This window comes from Rhincodon typus, chromosome 12 (assembly GCF_021869965.1).
Source record: "Rhincodon typus isolate 14 chromosome 12, sRhiTyp1.1, whole genome shotgun sequence".
In the NCBI taxonomy this organism is placed as follows: Eukaryota; Metazoa; Chordata; class Chondrichthyes; order Orectolobiformes; family Rhincodontidae; genus Rhincodon; species Rhincodon typus.
Window position 1 is genome coordinate 20,775,689 of NC_063343.1, and position 22,478 is coordinate 20,798,166.

At 39.8% G+C, this 22,478-nt stretch overlaps 1 long non-coding RNA gene across 1 annotated transcript; it reads right to left on the minus strand.

Moving 5' to 3' along the window:
- Nucleotides 1-7,350: 7,350 nt before the first annotated feature.
- On the minus strand, nucleotides 7,351-10,243 carry LOC125484527. Its single transcript, XR_007263351.1, has 2 exons — nucleotides 10,177-10,243; nucleotides 7,351-7,893 (listed from the first exon to the last, which is right to left on the minus strand). It is a non-coding gene; the product is annotated as an uncharacterized LOC125484527 (long non-coding RNA).
- Nucleotides 10,244-22,478: the final 12,235 nt, after the last annotated feature.

Sequence of the window (22,478 nt, forward strand, 5' to 3'; positions counted from 1 at the left end):
TTGACATTTCAGGTCCAGTGACTCTTTCACAGAATTAATGGTAGCTAGGAAAAAAATTGTTTTTTTATGTAAACGATAAGGAAGGGGTAAGAGTAAATAATAGTTGGAGATAGAGCCCAAAGAGAGAAAAGGACAGTTAGGCAGACAAAGGAGTGCATAACGGTCAGGCTAGAAGGATGAACAGCTGTTAATAGGGACTGTTAGTGGTTATCAATGGGTTGTGTGTAATAGCAGACTATATGATAACAAGGTCTGGAGTGTGGGAATGAGTTAAGGACATTGGAAAAGTTCAAGCCCTAAAATTGTTGAACTTGATGTTGAGTCCAAAAGGCTGTAGAGTTTCCAAGCAGGAAATGAGGTGCTGTTCCTCCAGCTTGCGCTGAACTTCACTGGAGCACTGGAGCAAGCCTGAGACAGAGATGTTGGCCATGGAACATGGTGGTGCATTGAAGTGACAAGCAACAGAAAGTTCAGGGTCTTTTTTGTGGACAGAACATAGGTGTTCTGCAAAGCAGTCACCCAGTCTATTCTTCGTTTCCCCAATGTTGAGGTAACCAAATTGTCAGCAGTAAATACAGTACACTAGATTGAGTGAAGTGCAAGTAAAGTGTTTGGACCCTTGGATACAGAGGAGGAAGAAGGTAAACAGACAGGTGTTACACCTTTTGCAGTTACAGGGGAAGGTGCCATGGGGTTGTGGGGGTGAGGAGGGGTGTTTGGATTGAAGGAGGAGTCGACCAGGGTGTCCCTCCTGCAGAGGGCTGACAAGGGAAGGGAGATGAATATGTGTCTGGTCGTGGCATCCCACTGGACATGGCAGAAATGATGACTATTGACTCTTTGGATGCAGATGCTGCTGGGATGGCAGGTGAGGATAAGGAGGACCCTATTGCTGTTGTGGGAGAGAAGAGAGGGGATGAAGGCTGAAGTGTGAGAGATGGGTCGGACCCGGTTGAGGTCCGGTCGACTACGGTGCTGGGAAATGCTCAGTCGAGGAAGAAGGTGGACATTTTGGAGGCCTCCTTGTTGAAGTTGACATCATTGGAACAGATGTGATGGAGATAGAGGAACTGGGAGTATGGAATAGAGTCTTTACAGAAAGCAGGTGTGAGAATATATAGTCAAAGTAACTATGGGAGTCAGTGGGTTTGAAGTGGATATTGATCCCCAGAAGTGTAAACAGAAATGTTGAGGAAGAGAAGGAAGGAGTCAGAGGTGGACCAGGTGAAGTTGTGAGTGGGGTGGAAATTGAATGCAAACTTGATAAACCTTTCCAATTCTGGATGAGAGAGGGAAGCAGCATCGATGATATCATCGACATATCAGAGAAAGAGTTGTGAGTGGGAGCTGGAATAGGACTGGAACAAGGAATGTTCTATAAAGAACAAGAACAAAGAACAAAGAACAACAGAGGACAGGAACAGGCCCTTCAGCTCCCCGAGCCTGCGCCAACACATATTCTGTTTTTCTGTTTTTGTTTCTGATTTCCAGTATCTGCAGTTCTTTCAGTTTTATAATGTTTATGTTAATGCTCGTAACACAAGAAACTAGGCCTGGATAATGTTGTATTGAAAGATCGAACAGATGTTTATTGCTGCTATTATATACAATTATTATATTCACAGACATATAAGTGTCTGAGTTTGTATTAGGCTATTTGGTTGCAACAGAGCAGCATGCTTTCAATATCATGTCATGTTTCAAAGGATCTCAGTTAAGATGGAGCCTGTGATCTTCATACCCTTAAGTCACATACCATGATACAATGATGATGCCATTAGCACATTGCTTAAAGCTAGACTGATACTCATTGTTCCTTAAAGGCACATTGAAGTCCTGATTGTGATACCATAACACAAAATTACCAAATTCTGATTCCAGCAGCTTTCTGAGGCTGGACATTCTGATTCAGAAGGAGAAAGGGTCAGTCCTGCCTCCAGCCTACTGACAGCTGTAAAATGGCTGTGGATGTTACCATCAGCAGGATGATCCACCTCTATCACTACTTCTTACTTGGGGTGAGGGAGTAGTGAATCCAGTACCCCATGAAACTCAGTTCTTTTCTCTCTTGTCACTAATGCTGCCTGACCTACTGAGTATTTCTAGCATTTTCTATGGGTTTTTTATTTCAGATTTCCAACATCAATTTTTTTTTTGCTTTAGTCCAAAAGCATTGTGCTCAATGGACTGGATTTCAAAACTGCATAACATTGGTGTTGTAATCTAGCTGCCAGATATATGAACTGCTTGATTTTCCTTACTGTTGATTACAACCTGGTGATTTCCTTAACCAACAGCAGATCTGCAACACACAGATAGCAAACTGAAAATCTCTCATTGTCACTTACTATTTACACTTTTATGAGAGTAGCAGGAAACAGAAAAGGCAATTGCTGATTTGATAAATACATAATTTTTTGAAACATTTTGAGTGTGTTGCTGGGTTTATTAGTAAATATCTCAATGAACTGTTCGATATTAATGTGTTGATTTTTGGTTAATTAATTCTTATTGGAAAAGCTTGTGGGTAGTTTGTCATTATTGTTCAGTTGTATACGGCATGTTTCAACTCAAGATGCCAAGTATTCTGTTTAGGTTAAAATTTATATCAGACATTAATTTAAAATAATAGTTGAGGTGCTATCTGTGCTGAATCATGGAGATGATCTAACGTCCATTAGCTTTTGATAAATATGTACTAGCATTTTAGTGTGTGTGGAATGATATTGTTTGGATGTGGGCCATCAAATGAAATCACAGTTTTTGTCAAGTCTACACAACTAATGCTCTAATAATGGGTAATCTTCAAAATATCCAATGATTTGTACAGATCTCAAGACAACAATGGCTTTAAGGAAAGCCTACATTGTTTTTCTTTCCCTTCACCAGATTCCTATTATTATTGAAGTCAGACCAGAAAGCCTGTTGTATGTTTGAGCCGAAGATAAGCAGTTATGCATGAGATACTTCCATTGTGCTTGGATCCTATTCCATTCTAAGTTTGATTGCATATGACTAACAGATTGCATTAAGTGACAACTACCCTTGCACTAAGGCTCAAATAACTATGAAACAAACATTGTTAGATAACAAACGTGGTTCATCAAGGCCCTTGACTCAGCAGCTGAATAAAAGCTACTTCTTAGTTCTCTGAAAAACAGACCCTGTGATCGTCTCTAACACCCACCACTTGCTTTGCCTCACTTGTGATCAGTGATTTAGGCAATGTTCTCTCCTCAAGTTCAACTACCAAGACTTCCCAGCATATCTGTGTTGTTGCTTGCAACAGGTGGGTGAATTATACAGGATCTCATGTTATGCTAGCTTCTTCCATGCCACTGAGCAAGTTGGCTTGGTTTCTTTTCAAAGGCCAATGAAACAGAGGTCGGACAGATGCTAAAACATTGGCTGTGTTACAGCACTTGAAATAGTACTCACATATCAATATCGCATTGTGTGAACTTGAGTATAGCCCTGTGGGACAGTAAATAAGTGAGTGAGTAGCGAGAGAAGAAATAATACGAGCAGGTTGCTATTAGCTCTGAATTGGACTCATCCACCAAACTGACTCTACCATGCTCACTGTATATTCTCACCATTTGAAGAGATTCAATTCAACTTCTCCCATGTGAATTTGCTCTCTTCTGTATATATACCACCTGGAATTAAATGAACAAATGTATTCATGAGATATTAGCATCATCAGGAGCACTGATATTGTTAGACCAAATTATGTGTCCAAATATGAGTTGTAGCTGCAAAGTGAACTTTGGCCATAGAATTATTGTCAATATCCAGTGTAATAATAGTAATTTAGATGCATGTAAACTTTACGGATATATTTGGTTGCCCTTTAGATTTGCCGAATGTATTTGGTTTTGAAAACATCACTCACTGTTGCAGCAACCTCTCCTAGACATGCTGTTGCACTCTCCTCTGTATAGGGACAGAGTTTAGAGAGAGCTAACCTTCACTTCCTGAAGTGGCTCTCAGCCATTACATTCATGAAATTGGGTCTACTTCACATGCACTGTTCCATTAGCACAGCTGCAAATCTCACACCATATTCAGTGAGGTCCCATAGATGAATAGGTGGAGAGCTGGTGAGAATTTAGAACACTAATGTCCCCTGTGCTGAGGTCTTATGGTTATTACTAGTGCTTACAATTTTAGAAGTGCCTGTGATAGTTTATTGATCATCTGTGGCTCAATGACAAGAAAGACCAGTTAATAAGCGCAACTGTCTTTTCCAAGCTAAGTAACCAGTATCCTACAGCTTTACAGGCAGTTAGGGTGTTAGAAACCACAGAGGTAAATTTACTACCCAGATGATTTGCTTGGGATAGTATAAATAACTGAATTTGAGTTTGGTTTCCTTGGAGTTCAGGAAACTGGCCAATAAAGGGAAGAATAGATCAAGAAGCAGATCAGTTGAGAACTTTGAATGCCCAATGTGAATTCATCCTGACTGGTGTGCCAGTCCTGTCTCGTAATTGTTTTCCAGAGAGTTCTTGCACAGATTCACCATTTTCTAAACTTTGGAGGCAGTAAACAGGTAAAATCAGGATTAGCATGTGGGATGCATTTGTAGCACACCAGAAGAGGGCTCATCAACGTCCACAGCAGTGATCCCTTGCTATGGCAGGATCAGTGCATGCACGAGAGGTAGACACAAAGACAGAGGGGCATGAGAGGGAAGCGCATGGCAGGGAGTTTTACAAAACAGTGTTTACAGAAGAGATGTGTACAAGAAGGAGGTGTACAGGACAGAACAACACATGAGTGAAGTGCATGGGAGGAAATGGCGCAAGTGGAAGAGATACAAGAGGCACAGGACGATGGGCACAGGTAGGAGGCACATGGGAGGAGGAGACACAGAAGAGGAATCACAGGAGAGAGATGTGGGGGGTGGGGGGTCACGGCTGTAGGAGATGCCATTTAATTCCAAGAGCGCACAGGCAGAGGCTCAAGTTTCTCAATCTCCCAAAAGAGCAATGTTTCAACAAACTGAGGTTGTTGAGTTAGGTAGTATCCGATATTGTCAATATCCTATTTGAAGATTTGCTAGTTGCTGCATCTCAGGATCACACAGCTGATAAGGTCATTACGGCCCTTAATTTCTTTTGCTCCTGTTTCCTATCTGGAGCTACCAGAGACATCTCAAGGTTTCATATATTTATATAAGGCAGGTGACAGATGGATGACTTGCCAGAGCTGGAACATCCCCTGTGATAATCCGAACATTCCCCAGCTCAGATTCACGTGTCTGACTGAAATCCAACAGGAATTGCTATCGACTACACTCAGGTTGCAATACAAGTACCACCACAACAACTCGGGGTTTTTAATAAACCAGAAGGAATATTATTCTATCAATGCACAGCTGGCGTACAACGACAAGAGGAGGTTCATGCAAGTCTGTGTCAGATTCTCTGGAAACTGTGATGATTCTTATGGCATCAGTCCAACATCCCAGACTTTTCATTCCAGGAAGCAGATGGGCTGGTTCACAGGAAAGCAGGTATGTCCTCTTCAAACTTGGTTCATGAACGTGTGAGAAGCCACACCAAAGAGGAGCAGGAGTACTACAGTGAGAGCCACATGAGTACCAGCCAGTCATTGAGGAAGTCTATGGAATCAATGTATTTTGGGTGCTAGATAGATCTTTTGTATTCTGCATCAAGACTGTTTAGGGAGATAGTGCAGTGCTGTGATCTTCATTGACGGGAAGAAGTATTTTAGTAAAGGAGTTAATTGGAAGATATTCAGAGCAAGATTCATTTCATTATGTGCTTCGGAGAAGGAGCAGACAGTGAACTGGAGCTCAGTCTCTGAATGATTGTGCAGAGAAGTTTCACATGGGTTCAGAACTTTGGAAAACCCACAGCAAGCACCTCAAAGCACTGGAGAAAAATGCAAAGTGGCTTTGTAAGTTCCTCTAAATTTGGAAGCTACAAAGGTGGTCCTACAGCAGTATCCTCTCTCAAGCTACCAATCACTCAAAGCCAGCTCTGTTGAATGTTTCCTGCCATTAGCTTGCCTGACACCAGATTCCCAAAGCAACTATCCTACATAGGACTTTCCACAGCAGCAGACTCTTAGGACAAACATGGCAATGCTTTACAGATGCCTTCAGATCCCTATAAAGAGGCTAGACATCCTTATCAAATGATAAGGGACCTTGGCTTGAGAATGACCAAAATGGAAAAGGTGCATTTGAGGAGGCAACCAATATATCAAGTGATATAATTGAGAATATGTAGAAGTAAACTTGAGGTATTGGAGGGAGCACCTAAACATCCAAATATCCATCTACCCAACCCTCGTGGATATGCCCTGCATATGACTGAGTCTGCACATTTGACATTTCAGCCATCTCAGAACCCATGGATCAAAAACAGAAAGTTTTGGAGAAATTCAGCAGGTCCGGCAGCATCTGTAGTGAGAAAAACAGATTTTACATTTTGAGTTTGGTGATACTTTGTAAAAACTGGTGAAATTCTTTAAGTTTGGAAGAAACGTTAACTCTTTTTTGTCTCTAAAGATGTTGCCAAAATTGCTATGTTTCACCAGAACTTGCTGTTTCTGTTTTAGATTTTCAACATCTGCAGTTCTTTGTTTTATTTCAGAACCCATGGAGATGGAGCCCTCCTGATCCTGAAGGACTGCATAAAAGAAGAGGTGTGCTGTGATCTCCACAACTAGAATGGCAGGTGGAAGAGAATCAAATCTTATCACACATTTTCAGATAAGGAGAACATGGAGGAGGAAAATGATGATTACCAGATCAGATGTAAACATTACTGCCAGGGTCATCATAAGAATACAACAGTTCAGCTACTGTTGACTCCCAGAAAAGGCTGTGTTTGTTGCCAGTGCCACCATTGGTAGAGTAACTGTGTGCACACGCACATTTGCTCCTCCTTTGATTCAATATTTGTTTATTTATCAATTACCCCTCTGTGAAGTTTCTTAGAACATTTCCAGTGTTAAAGCTGTTTTTTTACAGTTTATGCAAGCTAATTACTGAGATGCCAAACCTGCATTGTAAAAGTGAAAAGGAATGAGGAAAATAAAACATGAGACCCTGACCATGTCAGTGATTATTTGTGAATATTTTGCTGTTTGTGCAAAGACTAATTCAAATTTTTTATTGTTTGAGTCACCTCTATGTTTCTGGCAGATAATGCATGGAATGATAGTTTGCCTTTCTTTCCCACTGAAATCAAACTGATGAGTTGAACATTCTGAATTAAAAGCTTACCTGCAAAGATAGTAGGAGCTGGTGTGACTTGCAGGTGCAACCGCAGATGGATCACGGCACCATATTTGAAGTGAAAATGTACAAACTGCCCAGAAAAACATGTATTTTAATGTTTTAGGTGTTTCAGTGATTACATCAGGTTTCTTTCTCTCACCACTGGGAAACTGTTCATTCTTTCTGCTCTTAACAGAGATGCATTACTGGGTCTGCTCACTTTCTTTACTTCTGAGTCAGCATCTACCATGACAACCATCTGCTTTACTGGTTTCTTGTCCCTTTGAATTAAGAGTTGACATTGAGTCCTGTGAGTGCATATCACATCCACAGTGTAATGCCCAGAAGTTAAAATTTGTTGCTTCAGTTCTGAGCACAGATTCTGATCAAACAATTCCAACCTCTGTCCCCTCAGAAACTTTCATCATATTAACAGTCCATCAATTAATATTGGACCCCATCAATCCACAGGCCACCTTGTCATGATAGTATGCAAGCATTTAGCTAAAATGTCATTCAGAAATCCGTGGTGTTCATCCAGGGACTTCTAAAATTTACTCCCTTAAAAAGCCAAATGACAAACTCCCTCATTGAACAGTTGTGATTCTTGCTGAGGAAAAGTCTTCATCTGTTTGCTGCAATGTAAACGTGTCCCAAGTGATTTAGGGCTGAATTAGGTACATTTAAATACATTAGTTGACAACATGCAATAGTTGATGTGCATGCCAAGACATAACACCAAATCATCATCCATCACTCAGCAGATCAGTTGTCTTGCGAGATGAGATTACCCTTTCATAATAGCAACAGTTTTCCCAAAAGTCCAAATATAAGCATAAAATTTCAACTAACATCTCATCACACTGAAAACTGAATCCATTTATAGCATTCTTTGCAAAGCAATTGTGCAATTCTTTGGCTTTCTCTCCAGGAGATTTAACTCCAAATAGTAGACAATGTATTTTAACGTTGAGATTTTCCAGTCAGCCCAGGGAGCAGAATACTGAATTTGAAACACTTCAGTTATAGACTATTAAAAATCAGCCAAAAGAAACATGAACTGTATTTTTTTGAATAAAAATAACCCTTCAGTGTTTTCACTCTTGCTACTTCTAAGACTAAAAGTGTTGATTCCTACAGTCTACTGTTTTGCAAAGAGATTAAATACAAAATAGTTTGAAGCTGTCCACACATGAACAGCTACACTTTGTCTTTTGAAAAGGACTATGATGTGATGGGTGTTTCACTGGAGAATATCTTAATACATTCCTCATTATAACAGTGCAAGATTCTACAGCTAGAGGCTTAAGCACAGGAAATGGAGACACTGGTGAATGGACAAATAGAAACAAAGTGCTCAAGTTTACTAAACTCCCATTTATTCAAAGTATTTTGGATTTAGTCCAGATTAAGCCAACTCAGAATTTTAGCTGCTGTTTTAAGTGTCCTACTATTTTACTTCAGGGAAACGTTGTACTTTTAGGAAAAGTGAAAGAAAAAGCTCTATAATTTTGTTATTTTTAAATCCTGACAAATGCATGGATGGATTGCTAAAATGTATCCTGGGTCTATGCTTGATGCAGATATTACACAAGAACAATTGGTTTTACTGATACTATTTGCAACAGACAATGCAAGAAACTGTTAATTTGTTACAATACTTTTTTACAAATGCAGATAGAACTTTCTGGCATTCTAAGGTGGATAGTGGCCCAAATGGAGCATGAATTCTGCCATTGACCAGTTCAATCAAATGGCCTGTTTCTGTGCAGTAAATTCTATGTATAGTTTATTAAACTTTATCTCATTTGGAACCTGTAAAGTTTAAGTATTTGTGAAGTTACAATTGTGGATCCAATCCAATTGTTGGTTTCAGCCTGAGACCATCAAAGAATATGCATCTAAGTATCTGTCTTTAGTTTTCTATAGTTTAAACAATCAGAGTTAAAATAGCAGCATTGCTTTCATAAAACTCATTAAAAAAAATCAAGATCTTGCAATGCTTTCCAAGGTTTTTGATCATGATATAAACAATAAGGAGATTCCTGTGATGGGGAACAATGTGATTGAAAATTAATATGTGATTAATGCCAAATCAAAATGCAAAAACTAAAATTTCACTGCTACATAACAATATACTATTGTCCACCAAGGTATGAAAATTTTTAATATTTTGTTTGCTTGACTTCTTCAAAACAATATCCGTACTTTAAAGCATGTCAGAAGCATAAATAATCCAATTCTGGTTGCTAGTCTCCAATTCTAATGAAAATGCAGGGTGTTCCATAGGTATTTGGCACACAAATCTATGCAACATCTTACTCCAAGAACACAGTTTAAACTGACGCAGCCTTGTGGTCTACTGGTTGTTGTTATGGCTGGGTTTGATGCCTGATTGGGCAGTAGGGTGTTTGTGGTGCAATGATGCTGTCCCTACCTCTGAGCCAAAAGGTCCACATTCCAGAACCATATGCTCCAGGGGTGTGTAATAACTCTCTAAGCAGGTTGATTAAAAAATATCTATGACACAATACTGAACCAAAACCCAAGATAAGGCTAATCTGGGACTTTATAATGACTGCTCTTTTCAAAAGTACAATAGCTGAAATGAGCTTTCTAAAAATCTAGCTTATTATGTTATTATGTTAGGATAGTTATTGTCTAATACTTGGCTTATACTTTTGCTACTGTAGATAATTTTAATGTAATAGATTCAACTGGTAGTTTATGCCTTAGAAAATGGTCTCAAGTTGTGATAATCTCAGCAACTAAATTGACAAGATATGTAATGGATTTTTGAGGTGTTCTCCAGTGAACAAGCATCGGTAGCCTATTTTAATTTGAGATGTGCGCTTTGGTAACTCAATATAGTAAAAAAAAACACAAATTTCAGTTCTTATTAGATAAGGTTAACTCACAGAAATTGTGCTCCAGCAATTTTCACATATCAGCCAGACCAGGTAAGGATAGTAGATTTCCTTCCCTAAAGAGAACCAGATAAGTTTTCCTGACAATCAGCAATATCTTCATAGTCATCATTATTTCCAGATTATTACTGAATTCAAATTTCACTACTTTTAGGATTCAAACTCAGGTCACCAGAACACTATCTTTGTGTCTGGATTAATAGCCTAGCAATAATACCATTAGGCCATCACCTACCCCTGTAACATAGCCATTAAGGCTATTTATGTTATACAGACAAATGAATTATGAGAACTGCTAACTTTTTAACATTCTAGTTACAGATAATTGCTTGATCATACAGGATTTAAATATTGCAATAAAAAAATGAAGTTAAGTTTTTTGACTTGCACACATCAGAGGGGACACACAAGAAAATAAATTTGGAACGTGAACATCAATTTATACAGCATGAGAAAAAAACACAAATTGATTGAACCATGGTTGGCATGGAGATGCAGCAGCAACTGTTAACTGTTAATCTCAGCTGGCTGAAAAAAATTCAGACTAGATTGTGAATTTTGATTGGTCAGGGTGTTGCCATGGCGAATGCTGCAATGGTTGGCAGTCTCTACGACCCTTTCTTCAACGGAAAAGGTATAATATATGGGCAAATTCCTTTTACCTACATAGAACGGGGTCAATGCAATAAAGGACTCCACAGTGATGTACTCAGCATGTGGATTAATTTACAAAGATGGGGTCAAAAACAGCTGACATTCAGAATAATTCTTACTGTTACCCATTCCCACTGCATCTCAAGTGCTGTTATTTGTATCCTTTATAACTGCTGACAATATATTTCGTACAAAAATTTCCTTGGGAACAACAATAAACTTTATTTTGCTGGAGGTAAACTTAAATCTTATCATCTGCAATAATCCATTTCTTAAAGCATGTTCTAGTAAGCTTTTCCAATTACAGTAATCTTGGTATTTATTATGTTAGAGCAATTAAATTGTAAATAGCTCAACAAGCACTATTTCAACACATGCAAATAATGACATTTCAAACATCATTTGGTTGTTTCCTCTTTAAATGGTTGACTGTGGTATTTACAGTCTTTGGCCACATTAATACATTGCAAAAACTGGACTTTTTTCCCAACTTCATATTATTTAAATTAAGTGAATCAAGTCTATTCACTTAGAATTTCTAAGAGAAAAAATTCAACGGTACCTAATTATCCTTCCCTTATTGAATGTCTTTCCAGTACCTAGTTTAACACAAGATATTGGCACAGATATTGTGGTAAAAGAAACAATAAAGCTATCAGACCTTACTATTACTAAAGAGTAAATTGGACAGAAATTTCCAGCACCCACCATTAAAGGTAGAATTTTTGATGTTGCTGCCTACGTTGCCCAGATCCTCCAGAAGTTTCTTCGAACCAGTATTTTGGTAATGGCCATCGCATTTAAACTTATGGCATGGCATGAAGTTACTGTATCTACATAATAGATATGCACTGACTTAACACAAAGCAAAGAAAGCTTGTCTATTCCTGCGGAGGTAAATTTTTAACAGCATGTTAAGTCTTAGTTACTCTACCTACTCTACTCTAAAACTTAATTTTAAAAGTATGTGGTCACACTCCTCATACTTATTGTTTGAGATATTAGAAAGATTAAATAAAATAAATTTAACACTGTTTCTGTTTATTTCCTCTGTCTTATCTTTCATGACTTTATTTCTTTCTCTTTGTTTTGCTTTCTGTACCTGACTTCACAGAATTACTTATTTTAAATTATGGAAATAAATGTTATACTTCCTCCCCAGACAAACATATTTGAATGTGCTGGTCACATGAAAGTGTTTGAGCAATGCAACCGGTCTGGCAGCATCCATAGAATAGAATCCCTATAGAGTGGAAACTGGCTATTTGGCCCAACAAGTCCACACCAACCCTCCAAACAGCATCTCACCCAGACCCATAATGCTACCCTTTCCTTGTACCCCTACATTTCCCATGGTTACATGCCTAACTTACACATCGCTGAACACTATGGGCAATTTAGCAAGGCCAATCCACCTAACTTGCATAGCTTTGGACTGTGGGGAGGAAACCGGAGCACCCGGCAGAAACCCATACAGACATGGGGAGTATGTGCAAACGCCACACAGATAGTTGCTTGAGGGTGGACTCAAATGCAGGACCCTGGCGCTATGAGGCAGCAGTGCTAACCACTGAGCCACTGTGCTGCGTGTGGAGAGAAAAAGAGAGTAAACATTTTTGAGATCAGTGACATTTCTTTGGAACTGAAAATGATCATTTTTATGCTATTGACAAAGGACGAGAAATAAAGAATGGAACAGAGAATGAGGGTACATAGAGCAACTGACAAAGAGGTGCTGATGGTAATAAAGGAGGGATCTGGATGAAAAATATGTGTTGACAGGTGTGAACGGTTGAAAATCTTTCTTGAGACTAAACCTACGCAAACGAGATACAGTGACGGGGTGTGGGTGTAGTCAAAATAAAGTTGTGGTCAGTCTACTACCTTCCTGTTCATCCCAATCTGTCTCCCAAATTATGGGGCTTGGTTAATTAAGGCATGCACCTTAATGGCTATTTAAGGATGTCACTTTCACCTTCAGCACAGAATTATGTGTAACAGGGGATGGGGAAAGAAAAGTAGCCAGCTCAGCAGATTTCACTGTAAGGGTAAAGGCAGGTAGTAAAGTGGGAATTTTTCTTTTGTGGGCAGTAGTTCCCCTGTGCCCATGAGTAGCAACGCCTTTCACCATAAGATACTATGTATGCAGCCTCCCACCCATTCTCATATGTGTCTCTAAAACCCTCCCAGTTACTACGATGCATGGATGTATCATTCCATGCTGACCAAAATACCTTATCTTCCTTAAAGTCTAGTATCTTATTTCCTCCTTGCTGGGAACTCCTCATAATCCCAGCAGTGGCCAGTACTTGCTTCTGGCACTGCTCTGACAACAAGGCTGCTGGCCAATCATAAAATACTTTCTTTGCCTGAGGGTGGAAGTTTAACTATGAGATAGATTTTTGTTAAGCAAAAGTATTGAGAGATATAGGCTAAAGGCAGGAATATGAGGTTTGGCCACAGATCAGCCATAGTCTGAATGGTGGAATAGGCTGACTGGCCTACTCCTGATCCTGTGTTCCTAAGTACCTTGTAAAGGTTGACCCTGTGTCTTATTACAGTGAGGCATCCAGATTTAAAGTTGACATGGTGCTTACTGATCTTTTGACCAGACTGGCAATCTATAAATCCTTCTGTAAAATTCATCCTATACTTGCTGGTTCAGATTTTACATGCCTTAGTACATATGTTTAAATTTGAATAATTGAGGAGCTACATAGCTGCTTTCCTTGTTCCCCTCTAGAGGGTGATATACCAATGTAGCTCACCAATCACTATTCATTCCTGTGCAAAACACATGGATGTATGGATAAAAGTTAGCAATAATGAATGGTTGATACTGTTCATTCACCATTAACCACAAAATCCAGGCCATTGTGAAAATTTAGAAAATCAGATTCAGTTTTGTTTCTACTGACCTGTATTGAACCTAACTGTCCATACAAACCAAGTTTGGTATCATCCCTTATCGAACTGATGTGATCCTGACTGAAAACTTTGGGACTTTGTACCCAAATTAACATTTATAGGTTAGTGGTTGTAATATTCAAGTCATACTTCACCAGTTATGATGTGACCTTTTGTAGCATCTATTCAATTCCTTAACATCATGCCAAGTCTACGATTGCAGTTTTCATTTCTTTGCCAGGTCTTGGGAGTACCCTGGCCAATGACCAATGTTTTCTTTGGCATTACATTCTGGATTCCTTGTCTGGCAAGAGATTGCTGCAGTGAAACTTTTGGCAAACAACACAGGTCCTGTCAGACAGCTGGTATTGATTTAGAGCCTGTGTTAAAGCCTACACTATATATTCCTTCAACCATGTTCACAATGGCAACTTCACCTCAAAACTGATTTGCCAATGTAAACTATTCCTGAAAAAAAGACAAAATGCCCATATTTTTGGATTAGGTTTTCCATTCTTTTCAAGGGAAGCATTGTGTACATTGTTGGTGTCTGTCAAAAATCATAGAATGAAGATAATTTCAAGTTAAATAATTCTCAAGATATTATTCTCATTACAGCCTCTCTTATTAAAAAGATTGTAATACTATTTTAAAATTCAACTGCTATTTAATTTTGTTTTTCAGACTCCTGTGCTTATTTGATACTTCAAGATCAGCTGTGGTTGGTTGAAATGTAATTGATAGCTGTAGCAGATAGAAAATTTTAAAAATCCCTATAATTCTGCCAAATATTTTTGATAACATTTGTGAAGCGCTTTCCTAAAGAAGCTACCACAAAGCATTCAAAACTACCTTTTTTTTTATAATATTCAGGGCTGATTTTTGCTTCATACATAAGGGTTTCAATAACAACAATTACCAATACCCAGGTCAGGCTTTTAAACATGATTTCCACCTTTATGCGATGTGCTTTGTATCATTCCTCATGACTTCACCACCTCTGTCACTTTGTGAGAACAAGCATAAATACAGCTATTCTTCCTAAAAAATAACATCAAATAAATTCCACAAACAGTAGCTTATTTTGAAATTGACATTGGTAGGATGTCATATCATGCTAAACAAATTTAAACAAGATAGTTATTCAATTCTATTCCGGAAACATTGGAGAAGATCCATACCATAAGTGTGAACTAAATCATTTAGCTAAAAGAATGATTAAAGTCAACACAGAAACAATGAAACGTAGAAAATAGGAGCAGTAGGTCATTCTGTCATTTGAGCCTGCTCTGCTATTCAATCTGATCATGGCTGATCATACAACGCAGTACCCTGTTTCTGCTTTCTCCCAATGCCTTTGGATTCCATTAGCGCTAAGAACTATATCCAACACCTTCTTGAAAACATTCAATGTTTTAGGCTGAACTGTTTTCTGTAGCAGAGAATCACAGGCTCACCACTCTCTAGGTGAAAAAAACTCTCCTCATTTCAGTCCTAAACGGCCAATCCCATATCCTTTGACTATAATCCCTGGTTCTTGACTCCCTGGTCATCAGGAACATCATTCCTGCTTTTGCCCTACATAGTCCTGTTAGAATTTTATATTTATTTATTTTTTATGTATGTGACCTTCCCTCATTCTTCTAAATTCCAGTGAATATCTAACTGATCTACTTTCTCTTCATATGTCAGTCCTGCCATCCCAAGAATAAGTCTTGTGAATCTTTGTTTCACTCCCTCCATAACCAGAAAATCCTTCTCAGATAACTAGATCAAAACCACACACAATATGACAGGCATGGTCTCATCAAGACCCTGTACAGTTGCAGTACAACATCCCTGCTCCTATATTGGGATTCTCTCAGTAGGAAGGCCAACATACCATTTACCTTCTTGACCGCCTGCTGCACCTGCATGCTTACATTCAGCAACCAGTGCATTAGAACACCCATGACCCGTTTCACTTCTTCCTTTCCCAATCTATCACCATTCAGGTAATAATATGCCTTCCTTTTCTTGCTGCGAAAGTGGATAACCTCACATTTATTCACATTATATTTCATCCACCATGCATTTGTCCACTCACTCAATTTGTCCAAGTCACACTGAAGTAGCTCTGCATCCTCCTCATCGTTCACCCTCCCATACAGTTTTGTGTCTTTTGTAAACTGGAAAATATTACATTTAGTTTCCTTATTTAAATCACTAATGTGATTCAACATAAGTATCCCTTTCACTGAAATAACTTCCTTCATCTAGAGGCACATGAAGAGACAAAACCTCATTAATATTTACATCTGTTTTCCATGGGACATTTTTCGTGAAACAGGCCACTAGCCTGACACCAAAAAATATAGCTTGAGGAACTGCATTCTACATCCAAAATGGCTGACCAGGAATCTCTCCCACTCCTACTGTTTGCCTAGGTATATCGTGAGGATTCGCAAGTTGATAATCATCTTGTTTGGATACAATGAACCAATTTCATGGGCATCAAGTCTTTGAATGGATCTCAAGCCCAGACCTTCTGGCTCACAGGCAGAGACATAACACATTGTGCTGGAAGACCATAAGATCCTGGAGTAGGTAAAGGCAATTCAGCCCATCAGATCTACTCTGCCATTCAACAAAATCATGGCAGATCTGATAATGATCAACTCTATCTCCCTGCCTTATTTTCATAACTCTTGATTACCTTACTGATTAAAATCTGTCTATCTCAGCCTTGAATATTCTTAACAATCTTAATGTTTCAATCAGGTTGCCTCTCATTCTTCCATATTCTAATACATACAAACCCATCCTATCCAGTCTTTCCTCATAAGAAAATCTCTCCATGACTCTATATGTATCTCTATTGATAATCATTATATTTATTTAGTACTCCTCCTTAGTCCCTTCAATATTTTTGGAATATTATTCGTGTCCTATACCCTGAAGGCTGTACCAGGCTGATGTTACTTTTTTTTGTCTCAGTCTGAAGAGCTTTACATTTTTTGAAGGGTCTTCTTGCCGCAAAGCCTAGCAATTATTTGCATCATATATTAATTACCTATCACTTCCTTATGGTGTCTCTCACACCTGATTATAGCTCCATCTTATTATACACTATTCCTGGAACAACTCTCCACCCAACAGATTTCCACCTAATGACATGCATTCTTTAAAAACCACTGTACACCTGACAGAGCACCAGCATTTTGAAGCATTCTGAAGCTGCCACGATCAATGAAAAATGGAGTCAGAACATATGGAAGAAGGGGAAGGAGGCACTGCAATTCTCCGACAGGAACCTGGCGGTCCTGGTGGATGGAGTGGTACAACAGAGAGGTGTCCTCTTCCTGAAGGACGAGCAGAAAAGACTACACCACCAGAATTTGGCAGCTTGTTCCAAGATCACCACCAAGTCAGTGGGGTCTACAAGTTGTGGAATGGCTAACAGTTTTGAGGGTAGTACATTTCTCTGCTGTGCCAGGGTATGTAACATATTCTTCTAGTTGCAGCCTCACACTTACTTTATTTCTGCAAACATACCTACCTCCCTCCAAGGCTCATGCTCTGCCACTGTCACTATTGTTTGCAATATCTTCTCTCCCCCCCACCGCCGCCGCCCCCCCCATACCTCCAACACACTATTAATGCTGCGTGGCATCTCTGCTGCCTCCTCACTTGCCCGAGATATCTCATCGCCATTTGAAAACCTGCTGTGGGTTTCTTCTGGGTGCTCCAGTTTGCTTCCACAATCCAAAGATGTGTGAGTTAAATAGATTAGCGATGGGAAATACAGGGTTACAGCGATAGGTTGGTGGTGGTGGTGGTGGTGGAGGGGGGTGGGCGGGTGGCAGGTCTGTGTGGGATGCTGTTCAGAGCGTCAGTGTGGACTCAGTGGGCCGAATATCTTGCTTCCACACTGTAAGGATTCTACAATTATATGGTTCTGTGATTCAGCTCCTCACTCACTACAAGGAGAGAATCAAGGCCCTCACAGGAGAAGACAGGGATCCTTCCTTTGGAAATCCTGAGACATTCATGTCCCGAGTAAGTACCAAACTTTATGTCCAATGCAAATCTCATATTAACTCCAATGTCAGTCTCATTCATTGCATCTCATTCACTTCTAACCACTGGCCTCAGTGCTTTCTCTCTCTACTGTCTTACAGGTACAGGCAGCATCTCTACAAAACATGTAGAGAAACACCCAGCTCTCCCAGCTCCATGTTCTTGATCTCTGAGAATGAAAGTACCAAGCCCGCAGAGGAAGGATGCTTGCAGCACCCCTCAGCAGCTTAGGTACTGGTACCTCAGTGAGTAGATTAGGTTTTGAGAGTTTGGGAGCACAGATTGCTGAGCATAGGAAAGGCACATACATCTGCACTCCATTGGCCCACCCACTGGCCCCCAAATCCAAGAGTGAGTATATTGTAAGTGTCCCTTCCTCACAAGGAGACAGGACAGTACTAAGATGCACCCCCCCAGAGGAGAAGCCACACTAAACCCCCTCAGAAGTCTCAGCTGAGGACACTGCAGAGATGGCTGGACACCCCACCTCCAACCTGCCTGCAACCAACCCACCCGTGGAAGGTGGAGGGTCAACTTGCCTTGGGTTTGCCCTGACAGTCTATTGCATCATGTCGAATGAATAGGAACAATGATTTTTACATGGTATTGGGTCATGATGATATCTTCAGCCCTCCTTATGCAACATCCCCACTCTTTCATAGCCCCTGTGCACAAAAGTGTATTCATCAATGAGTTGTCCAGCAGTGGTTGTAGCAGGGAGTTGCAATATACAGAGACAGCAATGATTTAGGGTGACCAGGAATAGGGAGCCCACACATCTATGTCTTATATAGCACAGGGATTTATGTCATTGTACTCTCCTTTTAAAAGCCCTAATGTCATTTGGTGTTGCAGCCCACTCCCTCACAGGTCAATTCACTGCACACATCAACTCTGGCTTGGACACTGCATTTTCTTCCTTGTTGCGCACTTTCACTTTCCAGGATAATAGAAAGTGACAGCAAAATCTTTTTGGCTGATGCCTTACAGCCTCCACTTCAACGTGTTGATCAGCCCCCGAGCATTTACACCCCCTTCCTAGTAATCCATCCTGTAAATCCCACTGACTTCACATCTCCCTCGGTCCCCATCCAACCCATCTGCATGAGCCTGCACCTGCCTACATTCCCCTACCCCAGCCCTTGGCAAGCAAGGTATCCATGCCAGGTGTCGTCATATATTGTCCCACCTCAAAGCAAGCTTGCTCCTGATTGTGGATGACAACCCTTCCCACTTTACCCCTTCCCAGCAATGCTTTACCATTATCCAACAACCCACAACCCACAACCCACCTTTTCAGATTAGAATATAAATACGAAGTAGGAGCAGGAGTAGGCCATTCAGCCCCTCTTACCTGCTCTGCCATTCTTTTAGATCATGACTGATCTACCTAAAGCCTCAACTCCGCTTTCATGCCAGGTCCTCATAGACCTCAACTGCCTGATATTTCAAAAACCAATCTAGCTCTTTAAATACCTCAATGATCCAGCCTTCACATCTCTCTGGAGTAGAGAATTCCAGACATTCACCAGCCTGTAGGAAGAAATTCCTTTTCAGTTTTTAGTGAGTGTCCCCTTATTCTGTAGCTATGTTCCCTGGTTTGAGAATCCACTACTAGTGGAAACATCTCCTCAACATCTACCCTGCCAAGCCTCATCAGAATTTTGTATCTTTCAATATGATCACCCCTTATTCTTCTAAACATTAATGAAAAAAGCCTAACATGTTCACCCTTTCGTGATAACTCAACCCCTTCTCCCCAGGAACCAGCTTTGTGTGTGGGGCAATTGCCAATCACAATCCACTTGCCCAAAACTGAAAGTACCCAAACTTTTCCTTTATAAAACTTGGAAAAGTTATCACATTGTCACACAATGGGATTAACATTCCAATCTACTAGTCTTATTCATTGTTTACTAATTATAACATTGTAGTCATCTATATTTCTAAATTACATTGATAGTTCTCCCCGCAGTCGAAAATTATTAGAACGTCCTTGTGTCAGGGTTAAGGACTTCTCCTCAGCCTGGGGAGAACTTTGAGTGGAAGGAATGGGATCCAGCTGATGTCATCCGTGTTGGTACCAAGGAGGTTTTTAGGGAGATTTTTTGCCTTTGTTTTATCATTTTGACCTTACTCGCTGTTTTTCCTCACCTCTATATTCTCTCACTCCCTGTCGCAATATGGATATCATTGTTGTCCTGCAATGCTACAATATCTTTTCTTTTAAGGCTATGTTTCCCCTCTTCTGAACCATCATGCCCTTTATTTTGATTATAGCCCTCTCTACATCCCTAATTTTTCAATTCACCAGGTCAATATGCACAGTACAATGCAAGTGAGGCCTGTCCCACTGCAACAGTTCCCTTCTACTGCACCAGGGCTGCTGGTGCCCCATGAATTCCTACACCAATCTTTCAGCCACACATTTAACTCCTTGAATTTATTTACCCTCTGCTAATTTGCGTGCATCACAGGTAGGAATCCCGAGATTATTACTTTGCAAGTTCTTCTTTTTAGTTAGCTCCTAACAGATCGAAATCTTTGAGCAAAACTCCCTTTCTACTCCTCCCAATTTCATTGGTACGAGCATGGATGACAAGAATGGTCCTATTGAGACAGATAGTGCACAAACTTAGTGCTACCTCCTTAATTGAATGATTTCAGTTCGTAACCCTGCGCCTACAGGATTGCTGCCTCTGCACATGAGGCCCAAGCTCTGTGTGTGGCTAGCATGTGTTTCAGCTAACCTAATTGCCTTAAAGGCAACCTGGTTCTCTTAAAGGGAAGCTACAGTCACCTCGTGGAATCTGGTGGTGCACTGTAGTGTAAGGAAATCTGTCTTTAAATTTAATTGTATCTTATAAGGTTGATCCTAACAAAAACTGAAACTGCTGAAAAGTGAACAGAAAAGGTAAAAGAACAGGTAAATATAGAAAGAAAACTTCCTCTTCAAGTTTCTAATGAAACAAAATCCAAATTGATGTTTTGAAAGCAAAACTTCTGGCAAACTGAACCTTTCTAAAAGATATAAAAGGACACCAATCATTCCAAGCTGAGCAGTAGCAGTTGATGAGTCTATTAGTGCAGTACAGGAAAGCTGAAGAGGACTGAAAAAGTCAGAGTTCAGATCCAGAATAATTTTCTGCAGCTGTTTCTTTTCCTGGAAGATAACATTGTTGGGTCTATCCCCAATTAGCTCCCAGAAGGATCAGAGCTGAAGTTCTTCATAAGGAAGATAGAGTTGGAAGGACTTTGTGACTGATTGATTATTGTCAAGACCACGAATCATTAACCGGGATCACCTATGGAAATAACTTTTAATTCCAACAGGTGTTTTTTTGAAAGGGAGCTGCTTTGCGTCTTCTGCTTTCAAGAATGCACAAGAACAGGAATTTAAAGCCAGTCCAGTCCTGGTCTGTGTGTGTTAGTTCAAGAAAGTATGCTCGAATATTAACATTCCACTATTTTCATGAATGATCCAGAGACTGAACTGTATATCATTTAAAAATTTTCTGGACTCCTTTCAATTGATTCCTCCTAAAAATTAAAAGCATCTGATTTGGGAGAAAGGAATTCACAATATTCACAATCATTTGAAAACTAACGTAGTGATCAACTGAGAGGGTAGGTGAATAAAAAAGGGAAGCAAGATCATCTTTCCTCATGTAGGGCCTTGACAATTTGGAGTATCCCATTTGGAACCATAATAACTTGGGGAACCTAAGCTATGGTCTGGTCAAATCAGCGTGATCACCAAAGTCCAATTGGTCTGCTGAATCCATATAAGATTGTCTTAGTTGTACTAACATTTAATGTGCAATTTATGTTTGACCACAATTTGCCTTTAATTCATGTTTAACTTATATTAATTCTGAATATCAGAACATAGAGTAGATAGTATTCATGTCTTTGCTTTGTTGACCCTTGTACAGTAATCATTCTTCTTTTTTGAACTGTGTAGTGTTGTGGCGTTATACTTTAAGTAAATAATTGGAATTTTGTTACTTAAAAATAGATAATTGATCTCTATCAAGATCGCATCAAGAGATAGTAGCTACAAGGAAAAGCACAGAAAATGATACAGAGAGAAACTACTCATGATGGAGGTATTAGTACTGAAGATATAAAGTGGAAGAGAATCCTTGTTTCTACCCCAGGGTCAGGAATCATTCACAGCAACCTCTGAGCAAGAGTGATAGCATGTTGCCAGACAAGTCAATTCCTGGAATTTAGCTCTCAGGACCCAGAAGCACTCCCACCAGAAGTTTAATGACCTGAATCCCAAAGAGCTAATAGTTGGAAAGTTGCCTTTCCAGTCGATCAAAATTGGTAGCTGAACAATCAGGTTCATGATCTATGGTTTTACAGATTGGTTGACACTCTGTAATTCCAATTCCTTCCAACATACAGGGTGAGATAGGGAGTCTTCTCATTATCCTCTTTCATTCTGTTTAGCTGCTAGCCAGCTGATTTTTACCACTCAGCATGAGTGATGGTCTTAACCTGCAATACGAGGATGACTAGAGGACAGTTCTTTGACTGTGATTGTCACAACACGCTAACGTTCTAACCCTGACTAGTCAGCCTAGCACAGTCTGGTAGAATTAAAATTGTATTTTAGATCTCTGTCCTTATGTCTTGTTCAAAGGGAAAAATACAAAGTGAGTCTA